This window comes from Pelodiscus sinensis, chromosome 8 (genome assembly GCF_049634645.1).
Source record: "Pelodiscus sinensis isolate JC-2024 chromosome 8, ASM4963464v1, whole genome shotgun sequence".
NCBI lineage: Eukaryota > Metazoa > Chordata > Testudines > Trionychidae > Pelodiscus > Pelodiscus sinensis.
Window position 1 is genome coordinate 15,166,851 of NC_134718.1, and position 27,569 is coordinate 15,194,419.

The window sequence follows — 27,569 nt, forward strand, 5'->3', positions numbered from 1 at the left end:
TTTCAACCTATTTTAAAATAAGATGTGTTAGCAAGTGGATTCTTGTTTTCCTTTCAAGCAGATTCAAAATATTCACTTTAGTTTGCAGTTATGCACTTTTCTGTATGCAATAATTCTTCATTTTGTAATACAAGCAGTCTCTGAGTTTGAGAAATCCAGCTAGTGAAAGGAATATAAACACAACAGAGAGGTGTATTAGATAATCTGCATTATTGCAGAACCAGCAGTAAAGTGTAAATACAGTATACCTCAGTCCATTTTGTCACAGGGTTGCCTCTTAACATAGCAATTTCATGCCATTTAGTTGAACTTTCCCGTCTTTTGTTGGTGTCTGAGGGTTGAGGGGAAATGGAGGAATGAGATCTCCATTTCATTTTTATACATCTTTCTGTTTTCAATGGGGTTAAAGAAGTTACACCAATGTACACCCTCTCTATGTAAATTTAAAATGAGGTGTAGTAATCCTGCCATTTACGTTCACTCTGAATTTTTCCCATTCATCTGTCTGATACCCCCTTAAATCCAGCAAGCCGATAGTGCTTCTCGCTGAAAGTTTTCCCTGGTGATTACTCATTACTTTTTTCTGTGTAATTATTGAAGCAAAATTTTTAATCTGCTTTGAAACTTTGGTTATATCTTGTCACACAACTATATGTTAATCATAGTTGTGTTTCATTTTAAACTTGCTTTTCTGTTTCTGGCCAATTTTGGCTCTGGGTTACATGAGCCCATGTGCCATTTGAACATAGTTTGAGCATTTTTTCAGCTTCACAAATGACTGCTGAAAATAGACAAATGATTGTTTCCTGGAACAGACATAAGACACTACTTTTGAATTTAGTACTATAGGTTGAACTTCTTTAGTCTGGTATCCTTGGACCTCACTGGTGCTGGACAAGAGAATTTGCTGGACCATGTGAGCTCAATATTGTCTAGCAGCATTACCAACACTTCCACTGCTTACTGGGCTCTTAAAAGACATTTATAGGTAAATTAGAGCTAAATAACATCACAGAACAATGAGAACCAGAATTGGTGGCTGTATTTCTGGGTCTGTGGGAACCTTGGTCATGCCTATGGTAAGTGACTATCCGGCTAACTAAAATCATGCCAGTCCACATATGTTGCCAGACCAGAGAATGTTGGATTAGAGAAGTTCATTCTGTAGGTGACTCTTAGGAATTAATTCAAGCAGTGTTTGTAGTTGAACAAGTAATGGAGACTGTGAGCAGCATCTCCTGTGAGGAATCATGCAAAACATCCATATTATGACACTAAATTTTGGGGATGAAATCCTGGACTTATTGATGTCTATGGGGGTATGTCTACACTACCCTCCTAGTTCGAACTAGGAGGGTAATGTAGGCATACCGCACTTGCAAATGAAGCCCGGGATTTGAATTTCCCGGGCTTCATTTGCATAAGCGGGGAGCCGCCATTTTTAAAACCCCGCTGGTTCGAACCCCGTGCAGCGCGGCTACATGGGGCTCGAACTAGGTAGTTCGGACTAAGCTTCCTATTCCGAACTACCGGTACACCACAGTTCAAACTAGAGGGGTAGTGTAGACATACCCTGGGAGATTTGCTACATGTTGGAACTCCCTGGTCTGGCATGCTCAGGACCTGACCAGTCCTGGATGAGGGATTTTGCTAGACCACGGGAGGTCATATCTGGCTTCTCTGCTACCAGCTCCACCCAGCCCTGGAGCCACCGGCTGACTCCACTTTACCACCAGCTTCACCGCCCTGCCAGTCCCCCCACTTCCTTCCCCTCTATACTGGGGAGCCCAGTTGCAGCCCAGAACCCTGTGCACCAGGCTCCTTGCCCCTCTGGGCAGCCCCATTACAGTGTGCCAAGTTAGGTCCTGCCACTGTGGTGCACCAAGCTTATAGACCCACTGGGCAGGTCCACTAAGCTCCTGACCCCACTGGGCAGCCCTGCGGGGTTATGCGTGGCTGCCCAGATGCAACACACCAGGCAGCCCAGCTACAGGGAGCCCAGCCACCCACCCTCCACCAGGACTCTCTGGTCTTGGAACATCCATGGTCCTAGCAGATGACAGATGTTACTGGACTGGGGGATCCTGGATTACAGAAGTTCAATGTATATTGACTTCAGTGGGAACTGAATTTAACTCTAGGGAAGATGATTTTGAAAAGGGGAAGAGGAAATGGAAGCTCATTAGCTTTCATCAAAACCATGGCACTCAACGGTGGGGTTTGCAAGTACACTTGTTATTGGACTAATTCTGCTCCCATTTGAAGTCAATGAGTTTATCATTTACTTCAGTAGGAACAGTTGAGTCAATACTGAGTGTGCTTGTAAACTCTACTCTAAAAACATTATAGAACTGACTTATGCAAAATATTTTAGTCTTAGATGTTTTATGTTGTCCTAAATTAAGGAAAAATGCCATGAGTCTCTTTAGCCTTCTGAGCAGAGGAGCCATTTGGCTCTTTTTTCACCCCGCCCACCGACCAGATGACATTATGATCTCAATCTGCTTTTATCACATTGCAATTTTTTTTTTACTTGCCTACTTTCTAAGAATGAGTATATCTATTTTCTGTAAATATGAGTGAAATTCACCTTCAGAGAGGGACAGGAGAGGACCCAGAGAACCTCTGAAGGGTCACTTCAATCCTGATTTAAAGGCTCACACAAGACTTGGGAAGTGTGTTTGTCTTGAGCCAATACTCAGCATGGAGAGAATTTCACCAGGTATGTAATGAAAATTCTTGTTTTTAAACAAGGATATTCATGTGAATACAGGTTTAGTATAAGAAAACTAAAACATTACTTTCAGCATTCAACCAGTTCTAGTTTATGTTTCATACTTAGGTTTGGGGGATATTTTTATATGACTTCCTTGGAGAATCATTTTTAACTTTCCGTGCTAAGTACAACAATAGGATATGCCTTCCAGTTACGGAAAATTATTTGATTTCAAACACCATACACTATACAGTCCATCAAATTCTTCAGTGTTCTCCAGCTATATTAGCTTTGACAGTATGTTCCATCTCTTTGAATCTTGCATAACAACAAAATCTTGCATAGCAACTGACTAAGATTAAATACACATTGTCAAAATATCTTTTATGATAAGCAGCCTACCTAAATGATTTGGGGGGAGCAAAGAGGGGAGACATATCTATAAGTTGCAGAAATATAAAACTATTTTATAGTTCTGTATCAGAGGGGTAGCTGTGTTAATCTGAAGCTGCAAAAGCAACGAGGAGTCCCGTGGCATCTTATAGACTAACCGAAGTGTTGGAGCATAAGCTTTCGTGAACAAAGACCCACTTTGTCAGATGCATGTAGTGGAAATTTCCAGAGGCAGGTATAAATATGCAGGCCAGAATCAAGCTGGAGATGACCAGGTGGATCCAATCAGGGAGGATGAGGCCCACTTCTAGTAGCTGATCTGGAGGTGTGAATTGCAAGAGGGCAGAAGCTGTTTTTATGCTTCATATATTATGCTTCAATTATGCTTCATATATTGCTGTTGACTGTTGGATTACTTGGAGATTAGGTGCATTGTTTAACTGAGGCTTGGTTTCAGCAGTCCATTTCTATTCAGTGCCTTGCTGAATAGGGATAAACTTCTGCACATATTGAAACACTTTTCTGCTGGATCTTATGGAGAACGCCTCTTATGCTATGGTATTTTGGGATAGCAAGGTACCAGGTAACTTCCTACACCCAAAGAGATTCTGCCATATGGCTTAAAGGTAGGGAAATGGTTTCCAAACATTCTTCTTCATGGTGCTTATTTAGCGAGTTAAAATACATAGTTAACTTGAAACATAGGAATAGTCCCATTAAGATCAATGGGAATAATTTCATTGACTTCTGTGTTTTGAATAAGGCTGAAAATGAAAGTTCCAGTAACCCACTAAACTGTGCTGTGTATGAGATGCAAATAGGTACTAAAGAGCTGAGAGGGTTCTCTTCAAGCAGTGAGAAACGGTAAATATCTTAGGGTACGTCTACACTACAGCACTAGTTCGAACTAACTTAGTTCGAATTAGTTAATTCGAACTAAGCTAGTTCGAACTAACGCGTCTAGAACTAAAAACTAGTTCGAACTAGCGTTTTGCTAGTTCGAACTAGCAAGTCCACATTGAGTGGACTCTGAACAGGGCTTAAGGATGGCTGGAAGCAGTGCCGGCAGGGCATAAAAGGAGGACTTAGAGCATGGAGATGCTGTCTCAGGCTAGCCGAGGGCTGCGCTTAAAGGGTCCCGATCCCCACCCCGGACACACAGTTCTAAGGGGTGCCCCGCTTGCAAAGAAGTTCTGGCTTGGAGTGCCCTGAGTGCCCACACTGGGCACATCACACCACTCGGCCATCAGCCCAGCTGCACTTGCCGCAGGCTGCCATCTGGGGAGAGGGAGTAATTGGGGGGCTGCAGGAGAGCTTCCACCCCCAGAAGCCCGCAGAGCCAGCCCAGTCCTCCCCATCGGGGGCTCGTACCCCATTCCTCCCTCACCTCCTTCCACTTACCCTTCCTTAGCCCCCCTTCTTATTGATGTACAAAATAAAGATAACGTTTCTTCCAACATTGACTCTGTCTTTATTGAAAAAAAACTGGGGGAGACTGGGAAAAGGAGGTGGGAGAGGGGAAGAGAAAGGTTGGGAGAGGGGAGGGCAACTAACATGATCAGGGGTTGGGAACAGGTCCCAGATGAAGAGAGGCTACAGAGACTGGGACTGTTCAGCTTAGAAAAGAGGAGACGGAGGGGGGACAGGATAGAGGTCTCTAAAAGCAGGGGTTGGGTGGAGAGGGTGCATTCAGGAAAGTTCTTCCTGAGTTCCCATAAAGAAGGACTAGAGGACACCAAAGGAAAGGAATGGGTAGCAGGCTTGAAACTAGTAAGAGAAAGTTGTTGTTGTTGACAAAGCAAATAGTTAACCTGTGGAACTCCTTGCTGCAGGAGGCTGTGAAGGCTAGAACTAGAACAGAGTTTAAAGGGAAGTGAGATAAAGTGATGGAGGTTGGGTCCATGGAGTCCTATTAGCCAGAGGGTAGGAGTGGTGTCCCTGCCCAAAGTTTGTGGAAGGCTGGAGAGGGATGGCACGAGACAAATGGCTTGGTCATTGTCTTCGGTCCATCCCCTCCAGGGTCCCTAGGGTTGGCCGCTGTTGGCAGACAGGCTACTGGGCTAGATGGACCTTTGGTCTGACCCAGTACGGCCATTGTAAGCTCAGGGCTCAGTGTCGGGGGTCTCAGTGGACCCCCTTGATTTTCATGCACACCTGCTCCTGGATGGCCAGGCTGGCAGCTCTCCTGCCCTAGACGGCCACTTTCCTGTGCCTAGTGTGGAGATCGTGGACGAGGTCCACGATGTCCGCACTAGCCCAGGAAGGTGCCCGCCTCTTGCGGTCCAGGGCAAGCTCCCGGGAGCCACCAGCCTGGTCCCGGCAAGAGGGGGTGGGCTGGGGGGCATCGGGTGGGTGGCTCTGTGCCGTGCCAGGTGCAGGGTCTGCTAGCTGGGTGCTGGCAGGCTTGCACCTGGCACGGGCACCGTAGCCAGCCCGTGCCCCTTTAAGGGGTCCGGGGCCGGGAGGGGGGCATAGAGTTTCCCTGGTGTTGGCCAGAGTGGCCACCAGGGAAACCTGGGGAGGGCTAGCCTCCCACTATTTCGAACTAAAGGGCTACACAGCCCTTAGTTCGAACTAGCTAGTTCGAACTAGGCGTTAGTCCTCGTAAAATGAGGTTTACCTAGTTCGAACTAAGCACTCCGCTAGTTCGATTCAAATTCGAACTAGCGGAGCGCTAGTGTAGCACCTATTAAAGTTAGTTCGAACTAACGTCCGTTAGTTCGAACTAACTTTGTAGTGTAGACATACCCTTAGTGTAAGATTGGCCATTTGTCTGGTTTTAAATTGGACAGTTTTGTTTGTTAGGGAGGGGGGTAGATTGTCCCCCATCCAGTACTATTAATACTAGTTCATGTTGCACAAATTTTGTGCTCACTCACACCAGGGTTTTCTAGCTCTGTAGTCACAGCTCAAGTTTTCTGTCACAAAAATGATTACTCAGCAGTTTCTGACACACGTGCAATACCTGTCTGCTAAGTTATAAAACTCCTAAAAATCAAATGTTAGGCTTCTATCTGGCCTAAATAAGCCTTTGTTCCCAACCTCCTTCAAAGCACAATGGATGATGGAACACAGGTGGAAAAGTTTTATAGGGACACTCAAGGCTGGTGTAATTTGCTGAACAGAATCTGGGTTGGATGTCTTGGTCTATGAGATGATACATAGGACAGTAATAACCTGTAGAGGGCCTCAAAAGTGGAGACAAGTGTCCAGTGCTTTGAGGAAGGGGTTACAGATGAGTGATGAAAACAAACAGTTGAAGAGGGTGAAAGCAATGAGCCAGGAAAACTGTCTTTGAAACTGTTTTATATGAACACAGTGGGAGGGAATAGGTATGATTTCTCAAAGCCAGAAAGAAGTAGTCAAGATTCAATATGTATAAGGCCTGGACAGAAGATTTATCTATGTGAATGGAGGTGAAAGGTCAGATCACACAAATTTATTACAAGAGGAAGTGGTAGGATTTAGTCATTGGAGTAAATGTATTTGGCACATTTACTGTAACATCTACTGCATAAATACATTGTATGACCTTTAAAATAGAGCGATCTGAACTCTTTAGCTAGGTTGAAGACAAAAAATGCCAGACCAATAGCTACACTTTCGTGCATGTAAATTAAAAAAAATCAATATATTTGCCTTTATCAGAATAATTGTCCTTCAGTATTTTTCTGCTTTTACTCTGCCTCTGTTTTATGTCATTTCTCTTAGTCTTACAAAGGTGTTTTTATGTTATAAAATAACTCAAGAATAGCTGGACTGAGCCACTATCTGATGTTATGTTTTGTTTTTAGTTAAAGCTGTGTGCTAAGCCCTACAATGACCTAGGCTTTTGAGTGGTTTGTTAATATTTTAACAAGGCATTTTCAGATACCTCATTAGGACTCTCTTGACTGACCTAGAACTCCCTAGCCATATAGAATCCTCATTAATAATGAATTGATCCTGGGAAGCATGAAAATATATATTTACACTGCAGTAAAATACACATATTCAGAGACTATAGCACCATTCCTTCCCAGCTAATCATACAGGGCAAAATTCATAGCTCCATATTTACACTGAATGCCATATTATTCCACAGGTAACTTCAATGAAATTAATGAGGCTACTTTGGGTGTAAAAGTACTGCTTGTGTTAAGTATGTCTGGCTCAGGGTACTTTTAACGAGATTGTATCAATGACTGACATAAATAATCAAAAGGCATTTACAAGAAAATTTCATTTAAATCCAGTGAATCCAGCTGCCTGGGTTGTGGCTGTAACAAGGGCACTTGAAGGCCTTTCTCTGTTCAGTACTCGTATTACAGTAGTGTTGAAGGACCTAATCAAAATAGGTGGATGTTACAGTAAGAAAGAGTGTCCCCTAGGATCGTTAGGCCTCCCGTTTTCAACTGGAATGCATGCTCAAAAAGAGACTCTGGTGGCTCCAGTCAACACAACTGACTGGGCCACTAAAAGCCCATTTGGAAGGGCTAAGGCAGGCCCTGTGTAGCTCCCAGAAGCAGCCAGCATTCTCCTCTTCCTCCCAGGAAAATGAGCAGCCAGGGCATGCTGCCAGTGCCCACAGTGCCACCCCCGCAGCTCCCATTGGCTAGGAGCTGCAGAGGCGGTGTCTGTGGTTACTGCCAGCATGCACGGTGTAGTCACCTGGCTTCAGGTAGCTTCCGGGAATGGCATGGAACCATGGTGGGTGGGATAAGAACTGTCTGACCAGAGCCTGCACCCAAAATCTTCTGCCTTCAACTGGAATCCCCTTCTGCACCCCAAACTCTGGTTGAACTCCCTCCCTGAATCTGCACCTGGAAGCCCCTCCTGAACCTTAACCGGAGCCCATGCCCACTCCTGCATGCCAAACCCCTTGGTCCCAGCCTGGAGGCCCATTTCCACGCTCTGAAGCTCTCATTCCTGGTCCCACACCAGAATGGTCATCCCCAAGGGTATGTCTACGCTAGCCCCCTAGTTTGAACTAGGGAGGCTAATGTAGGTGTTCGAAGTTGCAAATCAAGCCCGAGATTTAAATATCCTGCGCTTGATTTGCATCTTCCCGGCCGGTCGCCATTTTTGAAATTTACAAGTCCGGATTTACTGCCCGTGTCTACACTCAGCAGGAACCCAGTAGTTCGAAATAAAGCCCTAGTTCGAAATGCCTGTTATTCCCCCTGGAATGAGGTTTAACAGGTAGTTTGATTTAGGGACTACCTAAATCCCCCAGACTGACATACATTCCAGCAGCATAAGTGCTCATGTGCACTGCCAACTGCAGAGCTTCTGCCTCTCCAGAAGGTGGTTTTCTTATGCCCATAGGAGAGCATGTCACCAGATGTGTTACAGAGACATGGCCTAAGTAGATGAGACAGATAAAAGGTGGAGGTTGGAACAGAGAGGTGAATGGAATTATTCCAAGATCACCCAGCAGGCCAATGGCATATCTGGGAACAGAACTCAGGCGTCATGACTTCTGACCCAGTGTAATATTAACCAGTGCACCTCACTAAAGGCAAATGGAAGCTGAAAGGTACAGCATACGACAGGAACCTGGATTGTACTGGACATTTTTTCTATAAAAACACCCTTTGAATAATATGAACTAATTTAAAAGTTAAAAACCCTTTAAGCAAAACAATGGTGGGGAGGGAGGCGGAATCTTGCCACTTGATGCCAGGGAGGGACACAAGGTGAGGAAGTGACTAATATAAAGTGCACAAATATGTCCAGATGTTTTCAAGACATGGTTTGAAGACAGGCTGGATGGAATTCAGCCAACGTAGGCGATGCATCGGAGGCAGCTGTGGGAGCTTGCAAGGAAGAAGCCTGATGACTAGTTTTGGAGAGCTATGGGTGCGTTCCCACAGGACCCACTGAAAAGACACTGGGCGAGGCTGCCCTTGTGGAGAACACAGTGGGAGATGCACAGAAGAATCTACAGTTACTGACCAGAGCCAAGGTGGTCTGTCTCTGGTGACACATCCAGTGGAAAGCGTGGAAAGAGCAGAGGAGATTCTGAGCATCTGGGCTCCTTCTGAAAGTCTAGGAAACTGCACATTGACCACCTTTCATTCTGCCTGAGACCAAAGAAGTGGTCCAATTTTCCTTCCATTAACTCCTGTTTCATTTTGGTAGTTTGAGAACCTGAGAGGGGGACTGGTTAAACAAAAGTGAATTTGACTAGTCTGATTTTAGTGACCAGGCTGATTAGAAAGCAGCAAGAATCTAAAATAAATGGATGTAACACTTGAATAGTTTTCAGGGCTTTTTATCTTTAACTGCTTCAACTTCTCTTGTGGAGGAGGAGGTTTGTTAAAGCAACCCCCTTTCTCCATGCAGAACTCCATTCAAATCAAAATCTTCCCAGGCAGGCACAGCTGTAGGTTTGGAACCGAACATAGTAAGCAAACTAAATTCCTGCGCCCTCCTCTCCACACATAAAATCACTTATTTTGTAAATCCTTGAAAGACTTGATTTAAGACAGTATCTAAAGGCTAAATATTAAGTTTATTGGTACCAAAGGAAAAACTAACTTTCTTCCTGAGGGGAAGTTTCTTTCAAAAAAATCTAACTTATGACCTTCTGCAAGCCATCTACTTACAAATGTATTCTTGAATACATTAAAACTAATAAAAGAAAGTTCTTCTTCACACAGCGTGTAGTCAACCTGTGGAACTCCTTGCCAGAGGAGGCTGTGAAGGCTAGGACTATAATAGAGTTTAAAGAGAAGCTAGATAATTTCATGGAGGTTAGGTCCATAAAAGGCTATTAGCCAGGGGATAAAATTGTGTCCTTGGCCTCTGTCTGTCAGAGGCTGGAGAGGGATGGCAGGAGACAAATCGCTTGATCATTGTCTTCGGTCCACCCTCTCTGGGGCACCTGGTGCTGGCCACTGTCGGTCGACAGGATACTGGGCTAGATGGACCTTTGGTCTGACCCAGTACGGCCGTTCTTATGTTCTTGTGTTGAGACCATACGAGTCAGACCCAGTAGTGAAAAAAGAGAGAATATCTTGCTTGTATTTAATCCTGAAATTTAGGGGAAAACTCAGTTTTATTGCTGTCTTTTCCCTCTTTTAAAAGGGGGAAAATTACCATGAATCTCAGCTTAATCCTTGTTCTGACCAGCTCACATACTAATAATCTTATTACCAGCCCTTACTGTTTTTTTTCCCCAACTACCTTGGAACATGCATATTAAAGCTATTTACTGCTTATGTGCACTGTTGGCAGCATGACTTTTTGCAATCTATGGTACTGTCTGCCTCCAGGAATTTTTGTGCGTAGTGTCTGGTGTTCTAATTGCATTCATTCCTTTCTGTTCTCTGACACTATTGCAGTTACTCTAGTAAATGTTGTCATTTTAGTGAAGAATGGTGAAAAACTGACAAACAAAAACCTGGCTGGTTTTAATCCTGTTGACAATGTGAAACTTCAAATGTGTAAAATTTCAATTTTTGAAAACTTTGAATTTGAAATTGGAAGTCCCCTTAGCTTACCGTGTGCCCTTACCACTGCTGGGAATGGGAAGGAGCAGCGCCGATGGATTTCTGATAAAACTTTTGTGCTTCTCTTGGGTAACTGCTTCCTCTGGTGCAGACTTGGGTATTTCTGCTGTGTTTTGAATTTTGGGTAAATATTGGGGGAGGGCACAGGACTAGGGCATGTAGCCTTCACTTACATGTGTAGTAGCTGAAGAGGGACAGATCCTATGAGAGAGCGCTGCAGATTTTAGCCTTGCCTTACTGTATCATCTTGCCTTGCAAGGCTGACATTCTCCCTCACCCCATTGCTTTGCCAACAATGCCAGCCTCAGTCGTCTACTTGTCTGCTTCTCTTGCAAACACTTTCACATTTTGTGGTATCCCGCTCCTTAACCATGTTGGAAAAACCTCCTGATCCAAATCTATTAACCCACCATTAAAAACAGTACAGTCCACACACCTAGTATGGCCAAAATATTGAATTATTTTGCTTCCCTGAGCCATAAGAGCAGACGAAGCTCGCCATTGACCGAGCAAAGTCACTTTGTGTAGATGGCACTTATAGGAAAGTTCAAGAAATTAAATATAGGTAATAGAATTTTTTATTAATGTGCTTGCAAAAGGGAAGTAAAAGAACAGATTTAAGCTTGTAGGATTTCAACTTCAAATATTATTCATTTTATTGGATAATTAACGTACATAGTAAATTTGAAACAGAAGCTTGTAAAGCTGCCATTGCTCTTTCCGTAACTAATCTGAATTATTTTGTCATTTGTAACAGTAAACATTTTCTTTGCACTGAAGTGACCGCTGAATAGACCACATTCAATTTTAATTTTGTTAGCAAATATTTTTTATGAACTCTAATCATAATAGTCATGACTTTTTCTAATGAAAAACAAAAATAATTATTTAACCCCTTTACCCAGCATATTCCAGGGTAAAAAGTAGTGCATTCAGCTAATTTAAGTGGCAAGATTGTTTATGCAAAATTTGGTATCTGTAGGTAATCATGAAGGATGACTTTATTTTGCACAAATAAATCCACAAATAGGGTTGCCAGGTGTCCGGTTTTGAACTGGACAGTCCAGTATTTGAGCTTTCTGTTTGGGAAACAAATTGAGAAAATATAAATGTCTGGTATTTTCTAAATAAGATGTAATGTAGATGTAGCCAGACATAAAGCCCCATTTTAACATCCATCTTTGTCTGCTTAAAACCATGCAGGGCACATAAGAGCTGGAAAACAGCATATTCTTTGAAAACCTTGGAGCAGGAGGTTTAGATATGCTGGCTCAGTGACCGTGACCAACTGTAAGCAGAGATAGGAGGGTGGTCAAACTAATTGTTGACCAAGAGGCTGTACATCGTGCCCTTGACTGAAACCCATATTGATACGAACACATACCCGTCCACGGGGGAAGGAATCTCCCGCCCAACAAGAACATCCGGCAGTCCTAATTTAGTTATCTTCCTCTCTTACAAGTGTAAATTAACTTGTAACCTGCTTGTAAGAACTGGCACCACAAAATGGACCAGTAAAATTTGGCCTCTGAAGATAAGAAAGAGAATACGGGCCCCCAGGGGTATAAAGATGAGTCCAGCAGCACATTTGCTTTGTGTGTCAATCTACCATCTATCTGCTGGTCGGGTTTGGTGTTTGACCTCCCGAGGTTCCAGAGGGGACGCCCACCTCGTATTCGTCTTTCCGAGGAATTGAGAGACCGGCCCTGGCCTGACACGCTGGAGTCGAGAGGCACAGAAGGGGGTAAAAATTGTACCTGGATGTGGTCCTTTGTTTAAGTATATATACATAGTGTTAGAGCTCTTTAAAGATTAAGCTGTCACTTGGTACCATTATTTTCTATTTTCTATCTTTACCTTTTTCCTGTAACCATTTTAAGATCTATATTTTGCTAATAATTAAGAAATAGAGCAATAGCCATTGTAACCATATGATTTATAAGTTCCTTTAATAAACCTGTAACTGTTTAAGTTTTAACCTGACTCCTTCAGTTGCTGTAATAGAACCAAGAACAATTTAAAAGAACTTCAGCCGGTCATAAAGGGACAGACATAGGGAGAGCTTGGGCGTTTGGATCTGTGTCACTCCCAGGTGACAAGATCCGTTGGGGCACCTTTCCAGCCTTTCCCAGGCTGCCCGCTGCGAAGGAACTTTGTGTTCTAGCAGTTAAAATCTAAGGTGTAATAAGCTCTTCCTACACACTGGGGCGTCTGTTAGCCTGTTTGGCTACCCTCTGCGATGGGACCTTGGTCCTAGCAGTAAAGTCACGGACGTTAAGCACTCGGGGCTCCTTTCAGCCTTCTGGGCTGCCCGCTGCGACGAGACTTCGTGTCTTAGCAGTTAAAGACTTAGGAGACATACCCACACACACTGCCCTGACCGTCGGCTGACAGTAGATTGTGATGTATTGTCAAGGGTGTCCGGTATTTTTGTTGAAACCATCTGGCAACCCTATACCACAAACAGAAAAGCTTTACGAAATGCATAATAGATAGGGCTTGTTTTTTAGAATGTAAGCTCTTTGAGGTTTGTACACTAAGTCCCCTGCCTGTAGCAGCTTCTTGCTGCTTTTCTGCAATATACATATATAATAAAACCCAAAGGATCTTTTGCATTTGAGTGAAATGCTGACAGTATTTTAATGCTGAAACACTGTAATCACTGTTCCCTCACCCACCCAAAAAATCTGGTGAATTCTGCTCAATATGAAAGCACCCTGTCTTATTTACTGCCTCCGGGATGCCCTCAACAGAGTTGGCAATGTAGCAACTACAGTTATTTCTCTCCTGTCTCCTGTGATGCATCAGGCAGCTGAGACTGGGGAACACACTCCCTACTAAGAGCACTTCCCTGTGCAAAAAGAACTACTCTTTAACTAGCAGGGCAGTCCGCTGGAGGGCGGGCGGCGGGAGGGGGAGGGAAAGAGGGGAGAGAGAATACCACCTACTTTGCCCAAAAGAGCTCATTCAAACATTTCACTTTTAAAGCTGTAGGATATATCCCAGGGAATGTATATTTTCAAATACAATTGTTCTTAGAATTGTTATACTTCAAAGCTATTTTTTTGTTTTCTCTACTTGAAACAAAACAAGACAGTTTCCTTCAGATATGTTACCAAGTTATTATTCTGAAAAACAGTAGTTCTCACGGGTTCTCTTGAACTGCAAAGAATTTTAAACTTTCATTCGAAGAACTGTATTTCCAATTGCAAATCCACCAGAACCCCATCTCAGTTAAAGTGCAAATGTAACAGGATGCACTTTAGCATGATAAAAACGGGCTCATTTGAATGTATAAAATCACTTTTACAATTAATGTTAATGAATTGTTTCCACAATGGGTCATGTATTGATCAAAATATCTAGGTATGGCATGATTAGACTACCAACTTTCTGGAAACTTTGTTACAGACTATTGCCCTGTGAGCTCTGCAACTATGGGGAGGAAACGAATGTGAAGGGGAAAAAAGTATGCACAGATTGTTCAAACAAGTGCTGTAACACCAGCATGAAGAGGTCTACAGCAGAACCACGTACCAGTAGACTTTATTCAGGAGTGGGTTTGAATCTGCTCTCTTTCAAATCCACGGAAAAACTTCCATTGAATTGAATGGTGTCATGTCAAACCCTTAATTCCCAATACTGCTTATATTTTAAACCCAATTAACAAACCAATAAAAGAGTGAAAAGAGACTGTAGGCAAAAATCTTGCAACAGTGCAGGAGCAATCCAGCTTATTGCATTGAATGCGGCATGCATGACCTGCCTTTTTGGGATGGCACATGTTGTGCATTCAGTGGCAGGCACTCGTGGCCCTTGCAGGAGTTAAGGGAGACAAAGGTATATAGATGAGACTTTCTGGTCACAGTAGTATGGTCCCATCCCTGATATGACAGCCTTTGTAGTGTGGAGGATGATGGAAGCTTCAGAAAGAAGATAAAAAAGGAACAGAGGGAAACAATCCCATAGTTGGAACCCTCTTTCCAGATATTATGCTATTCTCTTGTTCTGTGTATACCTCTCTGGGGGAGGGAACTCCACTTATTAACAGGAGTCAGGCAATAGTTATGGGTGATTAATCACTAGAAACATGGCTAGGCTTGCAATGACCAGGAAAACTACATGATGATTGTGGATCTCTTGAGAGATCTAGACATTTATGAAGAGTGCTGGGTAGAAGCCAGTGACCTTGGTATCTGGAGGTACCAGTGAAATGGAGGAAGGATATGAAAGGGATCCTGGAGGCAGGAGTGAAAGTAACATACATGGGGCAGGGCAGGAGGTTGTGACAGGGCAGTCTCTGTAAGAAATTTAAGTATGAAATGGCTTGCAGGGGATTCATGACAAGGAGTTGAGGTGTGTGCAGAAAGGAACTCAGGGCAGAGGTTGGAGATGTGGGGATGCAGGAGTTCAAAGTAGGGCTGGGAGGTTCAGGGCAGAGGTGTGGAGGGGCAGGAGGTTGTAGGGGTTAGGAGTATCAGGGCTGGGAGCCACACTGCCCAGCCTCCTGAGCATTAGTACCCCTTTGAAATCCCACTTTTCGTGCCTGATTTTCAGAGACACTCAAAAGGCTAGCTACTGTCATTTGGAACTGTGGGTTCTGTTCATCTCTAACAAAGCTGGCATAAGGGGGAGGAGGGAATTTATGAAAAGCACCCAAGTGTTTGAGGCGCATGCTTCTCTCGGTGGATTTTGCGCTCTTCAGTCACAGGTGCTTTTCAAAATTCATCCCACATGTTTCAAGTTAGCTTGCCAAAAAAAGGCACTAAAAATCAGTAGCACTTCTGAAAACATTTGGTGTTAATTGCTGGAACATGCATATTCTCCGATTTGCATGATTCTGTTTGCATTGAGAGATTCTGCAATTTGTTTTCTAAAGTGGTTAGCTATAACTATAATAATTTGTCTCTAAAAATGAAGTTTGGGACTAGGACTGAAAACCGCTCCCCCTATAAACTCACTATGGGGAAACCTTTCTGTGCCTCTATTTCCACATCTGTGAAATGAGCATGCTGGGGTGGAGGATGCGGGGCAAGGTGGGAAAACATACTTTCTAAGTGTTTGGACTGACTTAGACATAGGCATGCTACTATTTATGGTCATATGCCGCTGTTACAAATAAGCAGACTTCATCAAATTTAGCAAAGTAAAACACAGCGAGACTCACAACTTTTCTGGGGATATGTGGGAATTATTTGCAAGGACACCAATGTGTTAGCAAAGCAAATAATGTGGCAACCAACAATATAGCCAGCATCCTCCCCAAGGAAACACTAAGGAAGTGGTAAAATGTTTTCTTCTCAGATGGGGTCCAAAGCCATCATTAGAAGGGGCTTAGGTGTGAACATTGTCTTTAAACAGATATACTAGAGAGAAGGGACCAATCATGCAAAGAGGGGTCTCCTTTAATAACCAAACACCCATGGCTACGTCTAGACTGCATCCCTCTGTCGACAGAGGGATGCCAGTGAAGCATATCGAAATTGCTAATGAAGCTGGGATTTAAATATCCCATGCTTCATTAGCATAAACATGGCCGCCGCTTTTTTCAACGTGGAGTTTTTTCTACAAAAATGGCAGTCTAGACGCAGATCTGTCAAAAATAAAGCCTTTTTGGACAGATCCTGTATTCCTCAAAAAACGAGGTTTACAGGATCTGTCGAAAAAGGTTTTATTGTCGACAGATCCGTGTCTAGACTGCCATTTTTTGTCAACAAAACTTGTTGAAAAAAGTGGCGGACATGTTTATGCTAATGAAGCATGGGATATTTAAATCCCGGCTTCATTAGCAATTTCGATGTGCTTCATTGGCATCCCTCTGTCGACAGAGGGATGCACTCTAGACGTAGCCCATGAGTGGGAATGTCTACACTAGGAAATTATTTTGAACTAAGTAAAATTGAAATAATAGCTCCTGAAATAACAAAATAAAACAACACATCCCTGCTATGGGAAAGCATTGTAAGTAGTCAGAATTATTTCTAAATAGCACATCCACACTGATTGGGGCCTGCCTTGGACTTAGAGCCCCTAGAAGCACTCTGGGGAGGGCGCCAGGAGGGTGGACACTTCCTGTGGCAGCTTGGTCAGGCAGGCCGTGATGCATGCATTCAGGGGCTCCTCTCTACGGCCACGTCTCACATGCCACTCCTCCCCTGCCTCTCCGCTCATGGAACACAAAAGGGACACAGTGTTCTCTGCTTGCCCTTGTGGATGTCACAGCAGTCACATCATGGAGCCAGAGCTGCTGCAAAGCAGTGTGAGGCTTGCGGGCCTCGTTCTGTGCCTCATGGCACAGTATTTCCAAACTACCCGCATGCTGCTCCAGCAGGATTAGAACCAGCCCAGGCCACAGGCCTTCATCACCCAGGTCCTGGTACTCCTGATGCTGCACATGCCCCTTAATCCCCTGAACACCATGAAACGCCACTTCTGGTGGTGAGTTACCAGTTCAAACTGGTGGGACTGCATCATCCAGTAGTGATGGAGCAACCAGCAGTAGCTCCAGAATTTCCTCATGCAGAAAGCCACCTTCCTTGAGCTCTGAGATTGGCTCACCCTTGTTCTCAGGTGACAGGACACCAGACTGAGATCTGCCATCCCCGTGCACAAACTTGTGGCCATCACTTATAGACTCATAGACTTTAAGGTCAGAAGGGACCATTATGATCATCTAGTCTGACCCCCTGCACAGTGCAGGCCACAGAATCTCACCCACCCCTCCCAGAATAATCCTCTCACCTATATCAAAGATATTGAAGCCTTCAAATACTTTGAAAACCCCAAGATGCAGAGAATCCTGTAGCTGTGATCTGTACCCCATGCTACAGAGGAAGGCGAAAAACCTCCAGGGCCTCTGCCAATCTACCCTGGAGGAAAATTCCTTCCCGACCCCAAATATGGCAGTCAGCTAAACCCTGAGCATGTGGGCAAGACTCATCAGCCAGACACCCAGAAAGTTCTCTATAGTAACTCCTATCATCCCTCCATTGACCTATTCCCACTGATAATGAATGGTCAATTAATTACCAAGATCATGTTATCTCATCAAACCATCCCCTTCATAAAACCATCTAGTTTAATCTTGAAACCAGATAAATCTTTTGCCCCCACTTCTTCCCTTGGGAGGCCGTTCCAGAACTTCACTCCTCTAATGGTTAGAAAACTTCGTCTAATCTCAAGTCTAAACTTCCTACTAGCCAGCTTATATCCATTTGTTCTTGTGTCCACATTGGTATTAAGCTTAAATAATTCCTCTCCCTCCCTGGTATTTATCCCTCTAGTATGTTTAAAAAGTGCAATCATGTCCCCCCTCAGCCTTCTTTTGGTTAAGGTAAACAAGCCAAGCTCCTTGAGTCTCCTTTCATAAGACAGGGTTTCCATTCCTTGGCTCATCCTAGTGGCCCTTCTTTGTACCTGTTCCAGTTTGAATTCATCCTTCTTAAACATGGGAGACCAGAACTGCACTCAGTATTCCAAATGGGGTCTCACCAATGCCTTGTATAATGGCACTAACACCTCCTTATCCCTACTGGAAATACTTCGCCTAATACATCCCAAGATCGTATTAGCCTTTTTCACGGCCATGTCACAATGGCGGCTCACGGTCATTCTATAATCAACCAGGACTCCGAGGTCCTTCTCCTCCTCTGTTACTTCCAACTGATGTGTCCCCATCTTATAACTAAAATTCTTGTTATTAATCCCTAAATGCATAACCTTACACTTTTCACTATTAAATTTCATCCTATTGCTATCACTCCAATTTACAAGATCATCCAGATCTTCCTGTATGATATCCCGATCCTTTTCTGAATTGGCAATAGCTCCCAACTTTGTGTCATCCGCAAATTTTATTAGGACACTTCCACTTTTGGTGCCAAGATCAGCAATAAAAAGATTAAATAAAATTGGCCCCAAAACTGATCCCTGAGGAACTCCGCTAGTAACCTTCCTCCAACCCGACAGTTCACCTTTCAATAAGACCTGCTGTAGTCTCCCCTTTAACCAGTTGCTTATCCACCTCTCAACTTTCATATTAATCCCAATCTTTTCCAATTTAACCAATAATTCCCCTTGGGTACTGTATCAAATTCCTTACTAAAGTCAAGGTAGATTAGATCCACTGCATTTCCTTTATCTAAAAAATCTGTTACTTTCTCAAAAAAGGAGATCAGGTTGTTTTTGCACGATCTACCTCTTGTAAAACCGTGTTTTAATTTGTCCCAATTGCCATTAGCCTCAATGTCTCTAACTACTTTCTCCTTCAAAAATTTTTCCAGGAACTTACATACTACAGATGTCAAACTAACAGGACTATAGTTACCCGGGTCGCTTTTTTTCCCTTTCTTAAATATTGGAACTATATTAGCAATTCTCCAGTCAAATGTTACGACCCCTGAGTTTAGAGATTTATTAAAAATTTTTGTTAATGGACTTGCAAGTTCATGTGCCAGTTCCTTTAATATTCTTGGATGAAGATTATCTGGACTCCCCGATTTACTCCCATTAAGCTGTTCAAGTTTGGCTTTTACCTCGGATATGGTAATATCTACCTCCATATCTTTAGTCCTATTTGTTAAGTTACCATTATCCCTAAGCTCTTCATTAGCCTCATTAAAAACTGAAGCAAAGTATTTGTTCAAATATTGGGCCATTCCTAGATTATCCTTAACCTCCACTCCATCCTTAGTAATTAGCGGTCCTACTTCTTCTTTTTTTGTTTTTTTCCTATTTATATGGCTATAAAACCTTTTACTGTTGGTTTTAATTCCCTTTGCAAGGTCCAACTCTACCTGACTTTTAGCCTCTCTCACTTTGTCCCTACATGCTCTAACCTCAATAAGGTAGGTTTCTTTACTCATTCCTCCCATTTTCCTCTCCTTATATGCTTTCTGCTTTTTCTTAATCACTTCTCTGAGATGCTTGCTCATCCAGCTTGGTCTAACACACCTGCCTATATATTTTTTCCCTTTTCTTGGGATACAGGCTTTTGACAGCTTCTGCAACTTTAACTTAAAATAATTCCAGACCTCCTCCACCTCAAGATCCATAATTTCTTTATTCCAATCAACTTCCCTAACTAATTTCCTTAATTTATTAAAGTTAACCCTTTTGAAATTAAAAACCCTAGTCTCAGATTTATTTTTGTTTATCCTTCCATTTAATTTGAACTGAATTAGCTCATGATCACTCGAGTCAAGGTTGTCTCCTACAACCATTTCATCTATGAGGTCCTCGCTACTCACCAAAACCAAATCTAAAATAGCATCCCCCCTTGTTGGTTCAGCAACTACTTGATGAAGGAATTCATCAGCTATCACATCTAGGAAAATCTGAGTCCTATTATTATTACTAGCACTTGTTCTCCAGTCTATATCTGGAAAGTTGAAATTTCCCATGATTACACAGTTTCCATGAGTATTTACTTCATTAAAAACATTAAAGAGGTCTCTATCCATATCCAAATTGGATCCTGGTGGTCTATAACACACCCCAAGCACTATCCCAGGGGAGGATCTGATAGTTTTCTTCCCCAATGTGATTTTTGCCCAAACAGACTCTGTCTTCTCCATTCCATCACTTTTTATTTCTTTACAATCTACCTCATCTTTGATATACATTGCTACTCCACCACCTTTACCCTTATTTCTGTCTTTCCTAAACAGCGGTGTACAAACATCTTAATTTTGCAGTTTGACCTCATTCACATTCTTTACCCAATTTGGCACGGACGTTATACTTCCAACATGACCTATTAGACTAGTATCCACCCTACCCTTCCTCATGTTCATTCTCCTACCCCCAACTATATCCTTTCTTACTTCGTTTTCCTCCCTCTCAGTGTTAAAATCTGGTGTAGAGATTACCTGGGCATCTCCCAACCATCTCCCCCAAATTCCTAGTTTAAAGCTCTCTTAATCAGTAGAGCCAGCCTCCATCCTAGAAGTCTATTTCCTTCCCTACTTAGGTGAAGTCCGTCCCGAGAGAACAGTCTTCTGTCCATAAATGCCTCCCAGTGACCATACATCCCAAAGCCCTCCTTATAGCACCACTGCCTAAGCCATCTATTGATCATCATAATCCTGTCATATCTTAGTTGCCCTTCTCTAGGAACAGGTAGAATCCCACTAAAGATCACCTGAGCCTCAATTTCCTTGAGCATCCTCCCCAGCCTAGCATAGTCTCCCTTAATTCCTTCCAGCGAGAATCTAGCTGTATCATTTGTTCCTACATGAAGGATGATCAATGGAGTCCTTCCTGCTCCCTTAATAATCCTCTTCAACCTCAGTTCCACATCTCGTATCTTAGCACCTCGCAGACAGCACACCCTTCTATTCTCTGGATCAGCTCTGGTTACAGGTCTATCTATTCTTCTCAATAAGGAGTCCCCAATCACATTGACCTGCCTTTTCCTAGTGACAGTTTAATTCTCTGGTGTATCTCTAGCTTCCTCTGGCTGCAAGTCCTTGCCATTCCTATTTTCCCTTGTAATCTTCTTTAACCCATCCTGTATCCTCCTAATGCTCATTATTGGTTTTGTCTCCATTAAGTCTTCCCCTTTATCTATGGGACTAGCCACTCTTCTCTTCTTCCTCACCCTTCCATCTTCATTATCTACCTGCTGTACCCCTTCTCCATTCTCCAGCTCCACATACCTGTTCTTGAGCTCTCTTTTTCCTTCACTGACCCATCTTTTCCTCTGCTTGTTTCTCTGAGTCACATGTTTCCACTGTCCATTTTCTTCGCCCAGCAGTCCCCCCTCTGAGGCCCTTGATCCTGCTTCCATCTGCATATCTAAACTTTCCCCTTCAGCCACCTCATGCTTTTGCCCCATCATCTGCTCAAACCCCCTTCTAAACTCAGCCACAGTTTCCACCTGCATCTCCAGTCCTCGGATCTTTTCTTCCATCAGCTCTATCAGGCAGCACTTCATGCAAACAAAACTCCTTTCAGGTATCCCCTCCAGAATCGTGTACATACCGCAGCTACCACATCCAATCATCATCCTTGTATTCTCTACTACTTGGGCCACGGCCACTAATGCCTCTGTGTTTTATCTACTTTCTCACCAAAATCCTATTAGTCTGGTGAACACAAAAACAAACCAAAACACCCCCTCCACAGCAAAAACAAACTCCAAACAAGTCCCACAATCCAAACTTCACCTCCAACAGAACTCCCACTCAAACTCCCCTGTTTACAGCTCTGTTTGCTTGGCTCCTGTGCCGCTGCAGCTATCTGTGCCGCTGCCTGACTGGAAGGCTACCTTTATAGGACCCCTAATCAGTGAAGCCCCGCCCCCTAATTAGGGCTCAGCTTCTCTCCCAGCACACTGCCTCTCCAACAGAACTCCCACTCAAACGCCCCTGTTTACAGCTCTGTTTGCTTGGCTCCTGTGCCGCTGCAGCTATCACCCTGTGGACGCTTGCCACACCAGATAGCTACCCCTCCATTGGGAACCAGTTCAATATGAGTAAATCCATAGAAGGAGCCATGCTCCTGCAAGTAGCCAAAGCCATCAAACATGGGCTGCTATGGAGGGTTGTCACTCTGGGCAATGTGGACACCATCGTGGATGACTTTGCCACCATGGGTTTCCCCAACTATGAGGAGGCCATAGGTGGCACACACATCCCCATCCTGGTCCCTGCCCACTGTGCCTTTGACTACAACAAAAGGAAGTGGTTCTTCTTCATGGTGCTGCAAGCCCTCGTGGATCACAAGGGACACTTCACCAACATCAACATGGGATGGTCAGGGAAGATGCACTACACCCACTTCTTCCGGAACTCTTGCCTGTTACAAAAGATACATACCGGAACTTTTTTCCCCAACTGCACCATCATAGTCAGGTAGGTGGACATGCCCATCACCATCCTGGGTGACACAACCTATGGCTTGCTCCCTTGGCTCATGATAGAAACATAGAGCTGGAAGAGACCTCAGGAGGTCATCAAGTCCAGCCCCCTGGCCAAGGCAAGACAAATCCCAACTAAATCAACCCAGCCAGGGCTTTGTCAAGCCAAGACTTAAAAGCCTCTAGGGATGGAGATTCCACCACCTCCCTAGGGAACCCATTCCAGTGCTTCACCACCCTCCTAGGGAAATAGTTTTTCCAAATATCCAACCTAGATCTCTCCCTCTGTAACTCGAGACCATTGCTCCTTGTTCTGCCATCTGTCACTACTGAGAACAGCCTTTCTCCATCATCTTTGGAACCTCCCTTCAGGAAGTTGAAGGCTGCTATCAAATCCCCCCTCACTCTTCTCTTCTGCAGACTAAACAAACCCAAATCTCTCAGCCTCTCCTCATAAGTCATGCGCTCCAGCCCCCTAATCATTTTGGTTGCCCTCTGCTGGACCCTCTCCATTGCATCCACATCATTTCTATAGTGGGGGCCCAGAACTGGACATAATACTCCAGATGTAGCCTCACCAGAGCCAAATAAAGGGGAATAATCACTTCACTAGATCTACTGGAAATGCTCCTCCTAATGCACCCTAATATGCCATTAGCCTTCTTGGCTACAAAGGCACACTGTTGACTCATATCCAGCTCCTTATCCACTGTGGATGCTGCCTGAGTGCAGGCATAAGCCTGTGCCGTGTGCAGCATGGCTGTATGGTTCCATGACCCCATAATCATTAGTGGTGGCTTATCATGTGAAGGTGTCCCATCATGGAGGCCGGAGTAAGGCAGGCCTCTCCAGGCGGTGATCCAGGCTTAGACGTTGGTCTTCCTTTTTCTGATGCGGAGATCCTGGAGTTTAGTCTTCTCTCCCCAGACCTTGATGAGGTCCAGAATCTCCACACCACTCCAGGCCGGAGCTCTCCTGGGACCCTGACCAGTAGCCACTGAGGGAGCAGCAGGAGTGCTGGCAGCCATGGGAGGCTCTGAGTGAGTGCTGGGGTCTGTCATGGCTCCCTAAGATTCTGCATTTTTTCATTTTTCAAAGCTGGCCACATGACACAAGCCCTTGTCCTGCTGCCTGGCGTTTTAAGCTCCATGGATGAAGGGGAGCAGTGGAGATGGTAGGTGTGTCTAGGGTGTCCACAACGGTAGCTATCACAGGCCTCTGGAGGCCAACTATTTTGAATTAGCAGCAGTGAATTATCCACACTAACACTATTTCAAAATTACGATTTTGAAGTGTTATTCCCCAAGGAAAGCAGGAGTACAGATTTTGAAATAACTAGCCTGGTACTTCAAAATAATGGGCTTGGTAGTGTGGACACTACCCTTATTATTTTGAAAGAAGGGGGCTTATTTCAAAATAACTCCCTAGTGTAGACCAGGGTCAGTAATGTTGATTAACTTCATTAGCTACTAGTCAGTGAGTCCCAGATGGGTGCACTATAAAACATGCATCAAGGGAGATGGAAGACAGAAGTAGGGGAGGAGAGGAAAAGTCTTGGATACTTCAGTAACTAAAGCAGGGATGAATCTAGAATCTTTGTATCATACGGCTACATAGGATTTTATCGTTTGGCGTTTTAACAACAATTATATGGTAGTGGCTCAGGCCCTCAATTCAGGTAAGTAGAATTCTTTGTTTCTGCATTTCTCTGAAGATGTGTCATTTGAATGAATTTATTTTTCTTTTGTTAAAACACCTTTGGGGCAAAATGAGTTTTTATGTTGCATGTTGGCTGAAAAACTTTTAGGGTTTTAATGAAAAATCAAATACAAAATTGTTCACCCAAAATTGCTTTTGAAAACAGACTTTTGTATTGGAGGGGAGAACTTGTTAATTGAATGTTTCTTGTGGGAGAAAATAATTCATTTCAATGAGCTTCTCTTGTGTACAGTTCAGAAATGAACTTTTGCATGGGTGGACAGGGAAGAAGCAGCTAACACTTCTGGCTAAACAATGCTTATGTGCCCTTCCTGTTCACTTTAAACTTTTAACATACTCAGTTCTCGTAAAGAAAAGCATAACGAACACTGGGGTAGCTCTGTGCTTAGAGGACTGATATCTGTCAGGGTAAGCCCTCTAAACTGGATGTGCTTCTCCAGAAAAAGGGAGAAAGTTAGCAAGTAATTAGTGAATGGGCAAATGGATCACCCAGAGGGCAAATGGATCACAATCCTCTCTCAAACTGTACAGCATATGCTGTAATTTTAGCCCCTCAATATGTAATAAAGAGATCTCTTTCCAACAGCTCTGCCTGCCTACTGCATAACTTTTCACTGGTGAAACAACAATTAGAGTTAAAAATGCACAAAATTAAAGCTGATTAATTTTCCTCTATTTTTTTATTTATGATGTGTTAGAGCCTAAAGGCTCAGGGAGGCTGGACAAGCACCCAAACTCTAAGACCCTTACTTGAACCAAAATTTACTTAGTTTCATTTCTTCAGTGTTCCAGGGCTAGAAGGATTGTTTGGCTGTGTATATTTGTGACATACATTACATTAGGAATGCTTTTGATTGTTGTTGCTGCTATGAAATTAACTCTGGCAAAAGTTGTCTAGTTGAAGTGTGCCACTTGTATTGCTTCACAAGTGGTATGGGTACCAACATGAAAACTACTATCCAGGTGTTCATTTAATTATGACCAGAAGCTATATCCAGCATTGCTTAGGTCCTTAACTCAATTATATTTTGTTTTTCATTTAAATCATTGCCCAGGGGCGTGGCTGGGGATGAGGGGTTCAGTATGCAGGCTTCCTCAGGGAGAGAGGACTACCCCAGTCCTCTCTCACAACAGCTTGGGGCCACATGAGAAGTGCCTCTGAATGTGGGGGTGCAGCTCCCCTAAGCACAGCTGGGGAAAGGGTTTGCCTGCCCCCGGTGCTCCCCAGTCAGGGTGAAGAAACTTTGCACTTTCCCCCTCTCTTCCTGATGAAGGGGAACACCCAGCTCCTGTAAGAATTGGGGAGAGGGAGTTTCACCCCCCACACGCACCCTCTCGAAAGGGCATCTGAGGGTTTGGCGGTTCAGGGCTTGGGCAATTCTGGATGGCAGGGGAAGGCGACGTACCCAGCCAGCCCCTTTCACCTGCCTCTCTCTCTCTGTATGGTTTCATAAGAAGCAACCCCCTTCCAGGCCCATCCCATTTTCCTGGCACAACCAAATCCTTCTCTTGCTTTAAGTTTATGACAAGAAGAAGCTGCATCCAAATTTGGTCCTAGCTCTTACTGTTTAGGAGGAGTTCTTGAACCAACAGACAGACACATTCTCTCAAATATATAGCAGATGCAACAACAAGAACCAGAAAACTTTAGCCATAGCAAGGCATTGAAGATTAACTATGGAGATTAAATTAGTCCTATAGATCAACAGATGGTGTTACTTTGAGCTAGCCTTTATAGGTTATTCTTCTTCAACACCTAAATTGGCTTCACCAAGGCCTAATCCGATGCTCACTGAAGCCAAAAACAACCAGTCCTGTGGCACTTTAAACACTAACAAATTTATCTGGGCATAAGCTTTCCTGGGCTGGAGCCCACTTCATCGGATGCATGAAGTGGGAATCTTCAGCTTGGCAGGGATATATACACATGCAAAGATGGAAGAGTTGCATTTCTATGTGGAGCACCAGTGCCAACGAGGGCAATTTAATCAGGATGCATGTGGCCCACTCCCAACAGCTGCTGAGAAGGTAAGACTATCAAAAGGGGGAGAATTACTTGTTGTAGGGAGCTAGCCACTCCCAGCCTCTGTTCAAACCAAGTCCAATAGTGTCACATTTGCAAATGAATTCCAGCTCTGCAGTTTCACACTGCAGTCTATTTTTGAAATTGTTTTGCTTAACTATGGTAACTTTCAGGTCTGTTACTGAAGTCCAGAGAGGTTTAAGTACTCTCCTACTGGTTTCCCAATGTTACCATTCTTGATGTCTGTGCAAAAGAATAAATTAACACAAATCAGACAGTCTGGCTTGACCAATGTACAAGGCAGAGGGGCATTGCTGGCACATGATGGCATATTCAGTGGATGGACAGGTGAATGGATGCCCTGATTATATGGCTGATGTGGTTAGGTCCTCTGGTATCACTAGGCCAGAAATATGGGGTTTGTTTTAGGGAAGTCAGCTAGAGTCTTTTCATTGTGATCAAGCTGGAGCCTAAACTAACTCATCTTTATTAGCATGACCGTTCATGATACTATGGAAGGGGCCATTTAGGTGAGTTTTGCAAGTATAAACTTCTTTAGGGATTCTTATTTAAACTGATGATAGCTAAATCCAGTAACAATTAGCAGTGGTGCCTATTATTGCTACAGCTAATTATTGCATTTATATAAAAAATGTGAAGCTACTGGCAGAGCCATCCTGGATACAGAAAATCGGGGCAACAGAGCCAGAGCTCCATAGGCCAGCATAACTGGCCAGCGCAGCAGCCCCAAAGTGACTGATTTATCATTTCCACCACAGGTGTTACACCCTGGTCACTGGTGAGAAGCACGGTCTTGAACTGAGATTCGGCAGACCTCTGAAGTAATTAGCATTGCAACAATACTGCCTGCAGAAGGCGTGTCACAATACGCCAGAGAGGAAAACAGCACAGTTCAGTGATGGCCTCTCTAATTCAGTGCTATTGAAGGTGAACATCTGTTTTTCCCTGTCAATTGCCAGAATGCTATATAATAGCACTGGCCTCTTCAATGTTCAGAATCTGTAAAAAATAGCTCCCATTGTTACATTACAAAAGGCTTTTCTTTCTAACTTATTTCAAAATACAAAATCAAACCTATTTATGGCTGATATCCAATATAATGGAGGCAAACTTTGGTTGCCAGTAAAGATATGCTTTTTTAAATAAAAGTTATATATTAATTTTCTGTATCATTTTCACTGTTTTTTTCAGTGTCCCTTATATTATAGGTCACATTTGTAACATAAGGAGACATTTTTCTATTGCCTTTTCTGACCCTTGTCTCTGCGGTGGGGGGGGGGGGGGGGGAGAAAGGGGGACGGTAAGGAGGCGTTTTAAATTCAAGATTTTGTAAACATATTT

General features: G+C 43.6%; 1 long non-coding RNA gene across 1 annotated transcript in view; it reads left to right on the forward strand.

Moving 5' to 3' along the window:
* LOC142830488 (uncharacterized) overlaps window positions 1–27,569 on the forward strand; it is a 166,895-nt gene that overhangs the window by 91,764 nt on the left and 47,562 nt on the right. The window lies entirely within an intron of this gene.